This window comes from Egretta garzetta, unplaced genomic scaffold, assembly GCF_000687185.1.
Source record: "Egretta garzetta isolate BGI_Z169 unplaced genomic scaffold, ASM68718v1 scaffold47, whole genome shotgun sequence".
In the NCBI taxonomy this organism is placed as follows: Eukaryota; Metazoa; Chordata; class Aves; order Pelecaniformes; family Ardeidae; genus Egretta; species Egretta garzetta.
Window position 1 is genome coordinate 46,888 of NW_009260179.1, and position 9,107 is coordinate 55,994.

The following is a 9,107-nucleotide window of genomic DNA, read 5'->3' on the forward strand; positions in this document are numbered from 1 at the left end:
CCCCCGGGCCCACTGACAGATCGTAGCACCGCGTGGGCTTTGCTACCTACTGCCATGCCCGAAGGTAGGTGAGGAGTTTTATGACAGGTTATCAGATATGTTTGAAAAGCCATCCTGCTGTTCTGCCCTGTGGCGTTTCTAAATGGAAATAGGGTTCCTTCCCCAGAGAGTCGACATCATAAATTGGAAAGTTATTGAATAACCAAGGAGTGGAGGGTCCAACATGCAAGAGGTAATCAACACCTTCTTTTTTTTACCCTCACTCCTAGTCAGTCCATTAGCATCAGATGGGGGAGGTGAAGGTAACGTTACTGCTATTATGTTTCTCCTAAATTACAGTAATCCTTCGAGATGGAAACTGATGGCTGCAGTGTTGCGAGCTCCATCAGTTTTATCCGGAGCATCGTGTTGTTCACATTTTCCCACAGAGCCTAGCTCTGGGAAACACAAGATTACAGGAGAATCTCTGATTTAATTTTTTATAAATGAGTTTCTCATGCTGTGCATTGCAAAGAGAAGCTGAAAAAGGGACCCCTGAAGACTCAAAACCAGAAGGCAGATTAAAACTATTCCAAATATATTACAATTTAAAACCTCATTATTTTTACTTAACCTCATTCACTTTTAATCCATGGAGCTGGGAATTACCAAAACAGGGTTAGGTTTCCAAAGGAATCATAGGCATGGCTCTGCTGAGACACCTTGGTTCCTACTGGCGCGCACAATCGCAGGCTGCAGCCATGGGGATCCCTTTGCCATCCGCGGGAGATCTGAAGGTCTACAGCTGGGCTGAGGGAACCCTGCACAGCCCATTGATCAGGTGGCAGAAGGTGCTGGGACTGAGGTGCCGCTAAAGCCCCATCCCTCAGGAAATCTGGGATCTGTAGCTTTCCCCAGAGGACTCAAGATTGGGGTTATGCACCGAGGTTTGTTCTCTCAAAAGCGAGCAAAAATGGAGTGAGTTGGAGACAACTTTTCTTTACATGGTCTCAAAAGGGGTTTGAGCAGCATCTACGCCGTGGGTTTGTTGGGAGCAGTTTATTTATGGCGGGTTAGCTATACCAATTTTTAAATGAGCGCAAGTCAATAGTGCTGCAGAGACAAGACCATCAGTGAGACATCAGGACATGATCTGTCACCAGCCCATTTCAGCATAATGGACTTGGTTTGTGTTTGCCTTTGTCAACTGCCCTCCTTCACTGTCACTTTATGGATACTAATTATTTATATCCAGAGCTCCAATTGCTAGCTTTTGCTTTCTAATTTATAGCTAACTAGCTCTGTTTAAAAAAAAAAGAGCCATAGACTTTCATCACTTATTTCACAAATGAAGTAGGACCTCTTAAGTAATGTACATGGTTATAGGATATATATTTTTACATCATTTATATTTTAAAGAAAATTGTGACAAAAAAACCAACAGGTTTGTCTCAGACATTTTTATGAGCAAGAATTACAAATGCACAAAAATCAGTGTGTGCTGTGTGCTCTTAGCAGTGTGTCACTAAACCGCTGACATGAACTAGAGGGATCACTGGCTAAGGAAATCAAGGCTCTTTTAAAGTATAATTAAAATGAAAGGTCTGTTACATTTCTTCAACCCACTTTTAATAACATCCCCACTTCATGCCCACTCCCAGCTGGCCAGATCCTAATTACAACATCCCATAACTTCTGTAGTATAAAAAGCATCTCACTTCATGTGAAAGTGCCTTGGCACGCTTTTGTCCGCTGATGTCCTTCTCACTTGTACCTTCTTTACACTGTTCTGTGTTGAAATACACCTGGCTTTGGTGATCACAAGGCTTAGATTCTTCGCAAGTGTGATCAGCTCTGAAGAGCTAGCTGATGGTGTTTGAAATTTTAACACAAATAAAAAAATGGGAAAAGTATTTTGCCATCTTTTCTCTACTTTGCAACTAGCTGAGCTTCCATAGCTAAAGAAACTGACCTCTGTACAGTCAGCTGCGTGCACGGATGTTTTAAGTGAGTCTTTTAACCTTGTTTTCTATATTTAGTTTGGGATCTCTCAATGGAAAGGCACTACTGGCCTTACTTAAGGTATTTCTCGTATGGTCTGTAGTCTCTTAAAAGGAAATGTAAAGGGTCTCAAGTCTCTAAATGTTTGCTATGCTAGTACCCCTCTGATTAGCTAACTGCTGCTCTCTTGCTCCTCTATAAAAGGCAGAGCCACAGCACTTAGCAGCTGAGAAGGGTGTAATCCCTCGCAATCCTTTAACAACGCAACTGGAAAAGCTCCTGGTAAATGTTTTTCTATTTTTTCAGAGGTTGCTCTCCTCCAGATGTTTGGTTTTCTGGCTCCTCCTATGGATGGCAGCCTGATGCTCTTTTTCAGTATTTCAGAACAGCCCTGAGAAGAGCTGCATTTTTGCCTTGGAGGGGCTGTTATTTACATGGAAAAATGTTACATGTATTGTGCATCTTCCTAGTCTTCTTCCTACATAACCAGCCAAGGAAGTCTCACTGGAAAAGCAATGTGCGTTTCTCTTAAGTGTTCCTCTTAGGGTCTTGCTCCACAACATCAGTTCAAATCACCGTTTAACTACAAAAGTTTTCAATTTGCAAATGTTTGGCCACTTTACTGTTTTGATCTAAAAAAAAATAAAAAGGCACTAGCACATACTCTGGCCTGTATGAGAGAACGTCCACTTGCTGACGGTGGGAGACCTGCCTGAGCATGAAGAAGGAAAGCTCCAAGTGACAGGGAGTCTGTGGGTTGGACTTGAACGTCCTTGTGGCCGACCACTACTGCTGGAGAGCTGATGCGTGTGGCAGAGCACTGGACGCAGAATGTTTGATCCCCATCTGTTCCCAGCTGTATGCTGACTGGCGCTGCCTGAACGCCAATGTTTTGCCTGACAGATAAATGCAAACCTTAGGAACGCTGCATCAGCAGTCACAGCACGAAGATGTTGTGGTGGGGCAAAGACAGAGCGTCACAACAACTCCCAAAGTTCTGATTTGGCCTCTCACAGAGAAAGTGGACATTTTGTGCATCTTGAGGCCCTCACTGCCCGCCCTGTTTGCTTCAGGATCCAGTTTGAAATTGTACTCCTTGTTTTTCAAACCACACCCTCACTCCTTGGACTTCTTTCCAGCTTGTCTCCTGGAGACGGTGGAGCCCTCCCCTTTCCTCCTGTCTGTCTCTTCTCTTCTCCTTCCAACAGGCTCCTCACTGCTGAGTCAAGAACTGTCTCCTCTTGCTGTCTCCCATGCAGAACTGACTCCTTGTACATGTCCCACAGTCATTCTCCATTTTAGTGCAAAATTCCGTTCAAATAATGTTCTTTTTCCCTGAAATTCGATTTTCCTTTTCCTATCTGTTCTTCTTATTGAACACATAACTCTGGGACATACAAAGCACTCTGAGGCTCTGGATCAGTTTCTTCTGTGGTTTTTGTAAGTCATTGTGCAAGCTCCTGAGAGCAGACTGGTAAAAATTGTAATATTTTTGAAAAAATGATTTGAAATACAAAGATTCTGTTGCAGAGTGTTCAATATGTAACTGTTTATGGTTAAATTCCCTCTAGTTTATTCTCTGGCAGAAGAATGTCGTTGCACATGCTTAGCATTTAAAGGAAATCCCCTGTTATGGTGTTGGCATGTTCTTGATAAAGGTCACTTTATGAATTTAGTTTGGTGTGTGAAGCCCCATCCTGTATTCCCTGTGCATGGAAAGCTCTGCTCGAGGTGATAGATTCTGATGGCATTTAATGTCAAAATGAACAGAAGTGTCTAGAGGCAGTAGCAATGCAGGCTGGAGGTCTTTAGATTCCCCACAGAGCTACTGCCATGATGATACATAATTTACTTGTAACCTGCAAACAATATGTCTGTCTTTCCTCCCAGAAGCATTTCCATTTAAAGAAGCCATTTCTGTCCGTCTCTGTGCAGCGCGCTGGCATTCATGCTCTCTGTGCATTCATACCGTCGTTTGCTTCTCCTCTGGACACTTGCGTTCTCCAGGGTTTGCAGCACAGATGCTGAATTACTTGCACGGCAGTATATTGGCTGAAATCGCAACTCCTCCAGCCCAGCCTTGTAAAAACAGAGGTCTACAGTCAGTGACGCAAAGCCAAATAAAGGGCATGGGAGTCAACGTCTTGCCTTCAAAATCATGACAGATGGGTCAGGGCTGCTTGCTACGTCAACCTTTTTAGAAGCTGAATTCCTACAGAGTGTTTTCTCTGGCAGCTCGTCCGTCAAGTGGATAGAGGGTGAACATGTTATTTGAAAATACAACTAATAGAAAGAAATGAGGTAGCTAATATAAATCAAGTGTGCATCTATTGCTAATTTCACTAGTTCTGGAATGACAGAAACCAAGCTACGCTTAGAAATAGACCGAGTAAAATCTTAGCCAAATGGTCTGAGTGGTTAAATACCATTTAGGAGCATAACTAGTAAGTGCATAAATAGGATATGAGAATAAAAGGCTGGAAAGGACCTGAAGGGGTCTTATGGTTATTACCTCTGTCCTACGGCAAGACTGAATGCACCAGTGTTTTCTAATTGCAGATTAACAGGGTGATTTGGGAAATGCTGAATGCCTTTTAGCTATTTCCTTTGAAATAGACCCTTGACAGGGAAACCTCAGTGTTCATTTTCTTAACATTATGATATTATCCAGGAAATAGAATAAACCCAAGAAAAGCAGAAACCCCATTACATTTTAGCGTGTAGTAGTAAACCATACAGATGGTAAACAGACTTTTAATTTTCTATAGGGCCTTTGAATTATAATTCCCATTCTCTTAGTTCTGGAAAGAAGCACTCCCTAAATTCCTAAGCGATTAATTCCCCCCATCCCCAGAAGGAAATAAGTCTTTTATGACTATGCTTTCCCATGTTTGCCTGTTTCCTTTTCCCCACTATAGTAAGTTTTGAGACCATTAGCCAAATTCAGCCATATGTGATGGAGAGGAATAAGCTCAAAGATACCAGATTTCTGCGGGTTTCATGAAAATGGGCAGCCAGAGGGTGGAGAGAAACTTATTTAGAAGGAATGGCTGAAGTAGGAGTTCAGTCCTTACTGGCAAATCTATGAAGCAATCACCCCAAATCATGTGAAAAAAAATCTTTGACCCAGGTCTGCACCTTCATGAATTAGTTCTATTGTTCATGAAATATTTTTGTTCCCTTTCTTTATGCCCAAATTTCTGCTTTTGTATGAATCTGTACCTTTGTCTGCATTAACCTCAAAGATAGGTTCAGAAATCCCCTCCTGAAAACACCATTATTTCCCGAACTATGTTCTCCCCTTTAAAACCATGTAATGCTATTTTCTGACAGCTTGTAGGAATTCAGGAACCTGAAGATAAAAGTCACCCTTATTTTCTTACTCACTCTCAGCTTTCTCTGTCTTGAATTGTTTGTGGAACAGGTTTTAATGGAAGGTCTCTGCATTTCACGGTTCTTAATGACATATATAACCTGTATGTAACCGACTGGCTTTTCCGGAACTTCAGTCTTAACTAGAATTTTCGAGACACGAAGACAACTCAAAGATGTTTTCCAGGGAGGTTCAACAACCATACATGTTTGCTACCTTTTAGATTTTGAGAAGAAAGCGAGACGGCCGAGCTAGAATAAAATGTAGGTAAGCAAGCACAGACTTGCATGCTGAGAGTCCTCATAACAAAATATCTAAATTACCTTTAAAAAAATTCCTACCAGTGCTAGCAGAAGCAATACATAAGCACTTTTGCTACCCTGTCGCTGGAATGAATTGAGATGACACAAGATTAAGATGGCCGTGCCCCTTTGTGCCAGCGCTTTCAGTGTAACTGATACTACTGGTATGGGGGATGTTAAATAAAGGGAGAAAACATCTTGTGCAGAGGCAGCCTTAACAAGCACCAGGGGGAATTTACAATCCTAGCTTTTTAGAGTATAGTTAATCTTTTTAGAAATACCCATCTTCTTAGGAAGATCTTCCTGAATTTAAAGAGTATTTGGTACTTCCTGCTTTTCTAAAGGCCTGAGAGGTAACCCTGCAACATAAAAAAGTGACATCAATTTTTGTCAAACTGCTGTTCCAGATATATGGAGTATATGAAGCAAACGAAAAAATGAAAGGGGAAGCATATGAAGTGCGAGTTGAACCATTTATTTAGCATTTTGTGGTCACATTTCTTTGCAGATCGTTGATCCTCATCATGGAAAAATGTGATCTAATAAAGTACTAGTTTCAAAAAGAATATGTGAGGTCCAGTTATGCAGTAGCTTTTAGTTGCCTCCCTCTTCCTGCGCCACACAATATTGCATCCAGGAAGCAAAGGAATGATTTCTAGTCCCAGTTGTCAGAGTTTTCCCTCTTCCATCCTTGCTCTTCACAAGTCATTTGCTCTGACTCAGCCAGAGCCTAGGGTGAAAACATTTAAAATTCTGGGTCGAGTAAGGCTCTCTAGCCAGCGCACATCAGAAGTGAGTTGTCTGGGTGTGTTTCCATCCATTTCCATTTCATGGTCTGAAACAGAACTGTTAAGAATAATAAGCAGTTCTTTTGTTTCTTTGGTTATGCTGGAAGAGGAGAACTAAAGAATTGAAAGAAACCAGTTTAGTGTTAAGAAACACCCACTTCCATGGGCCCTCCTAAAGATCCTTAAGTATCTGCATGTTTCTCTTCTACCTCAGAATGACTGAGGCAGCACACGTGTTGCCTGATGCAACAACTATGTTCAGTTAATGCATATTGCCAAGTTTGTGTCTGCAAACAGGAATGGATGTGCTATGTCTGGGCTGTGACCGATCACACTCATTCACAAAGCGAGCGAACAAACAGCTGCATCAATGTCTGGTAGAATACAGGAAACTGCGTCAAGCTTTTTGATCAATTATTCCAAAACAAGGATGGTCAAATACAGGCCATAGGCTTAAAACACAGCCTGAATCCACCCTTGTTTGTAATATAAAGTGAAACATTTGGGGATGGTCTGTCCCTTCCCAGTCACTCTTGTCAAAAAATGATGTGGTTGGATTTGCTGGTGATCCCAAGATTCTGGTAAGCTATCGGCATGCTCCTGTGGTTAGTCAGGGCTTCCCGATTTGTTTCACTGGGGTGTTACCTCCTCAGCTGTTGGCTTATGAAGCAACAAGGCAGCATTTATTATACTGCTTATCTCAGATACCACTTCCTCTCTATTCATCTCCATTCATAGTTACATGCGACATGCAGTATTATTTTCGGCTATATTTGGCTTGCATGTAATCCAACTTTCCAGCTCCTCTCTGTATTATGTAAATATAACAGCAGGGAGAAGCCGCCTTTTGTCCCCTGGTGCCAGGAGGATATGCTGAACATCAACATGGACACGTTCCTGAAGACCAAACTGTTTTCTGGAAGTCTGCTCACAGATTTCATAATCCATCTGTTTTCTGTAGCATGCAGTTATTTAAAGCAACAAAGTTCACTTCAGAGACATTGTACAGTAGCTGCTGTTTATGTTGATATTTCTGATGAGGCTCAATATTGTCTATTTTCTACTACATCTCAACACTGCCTTTAATTGCCTCTTTCCACCAGATTTACATATTATCCCTCCTGGCTGTTCACACACAGACTTTCCTTCACTTGGCAATCTTCCAGTCGCTCCATATTACAGACAGAGGTACTAAAACAGCAGAGCAGTTGACAAGAGTCAAAATAAAACTGCATTATGTTATACTACATGGCCTACAGATGACTGAACAATTAAACAACAGAGCATCTGGGGCTGTCACCAGAAGTTCTCTTCCTTCTCTCAAGACTGTTCATTTTAAAAACTTTTTAGGCAGGTATGTAACAAGGTTGTAGAAGCTTAACAAATGTCTCTTTAAATGTTATCCAATTCCATTATTTATCACTACTCCAAGGAAGGGTAAGTCGAAATTAATGATTCTCTCAAATACCAGATGAAAATTGTTTTTACAGGAATTGGCTTTGTAACCCTGACACTCGAGACACCTGGGGAAGAAGAGACATTCCCTGGAGATTTACATGGATCAGCAGCACAGCCAGACTGACTCAGCAATACATCCACACGTGCCTAACTGCAAAGATGTAAGGAAGCTTAATGGCTTTAACGTGACACAACATAAATATGCACCTATTTCCTAAGTAAGTACATTCTTGAATTAAGGCTCTAGTTTCTTGCCTTCTAATGCACCTGAACCCCACCACTCTGTCACTGCCACCAGCTGCTGGTGTCCATGGTGTACATGGAAACTGGCACCGTGCTGCTGTATCCCACAGGGAAGAGCTGCTTTGGTTGTGCTGTTCATCTTGCCTTACTCACGCAACGGTGAAGCCCTCAGGCTTCTGGCAGGCTGCCACTGAAAACCCAGCATAGTGCACATTCTCTTGAGTGGGGAATAAGGCCTCAATATTGCATTTCAAACACTGATTGGTAAAACAGGCAATTAAAAAAAAATGTGTTTATTTAGCTTATGGAGATTGCAGAAAAGAAAATCGCTCCAGAAATTCAAAGCTAGAGATGCTAGAGCAGTCAGGTACATCAGATTCCTAAGAATGAGCTTCCTTCCCATCACCTTCAGCTGCAAAGATGAGTCTGACCGCGCTGTCTTTCTCAGCCACCACGCTGGACAAGCATTTGAAACGCAGTTCAACAAAAAGCCACTCAAAAGGGTCAAGAGCAAGGATTCAGGCAATAAAGTAAACACCTGGAGGTGGAAAAATCCTTCTCCATTTTTCCTCCCACATGTTTTGGAATCATTGTGCCAGGAAATTATTAAATCACACAAATTTCAATAATGAATGCATTGCTTGGGTGGTACATGAAATTGCTGAGGGATATGGCTAAGGAAAATAAAAACTTTTCAAAGTCAGTAGTGATGAAAGATCAGATAGAGGAGCTAGACTACAACTTATATGGACTTCTGAAACCAGTATTGGTATGGGAAGATATTCCCAATTGATAAAAGTGAGCATTAAGAGGAAGCCTGTGCATAAAGAGCAGAGGAATCTATTTAATATTTTTCTGCTGTAATTCAGCACAAAGGTTCCCTGTGGTATTTTTGCTTAACTGGGAAGACACTGCCACCTAATTAGGAGAGGGAGAAAGCAGACCCACTAAAGCACTTCTGAA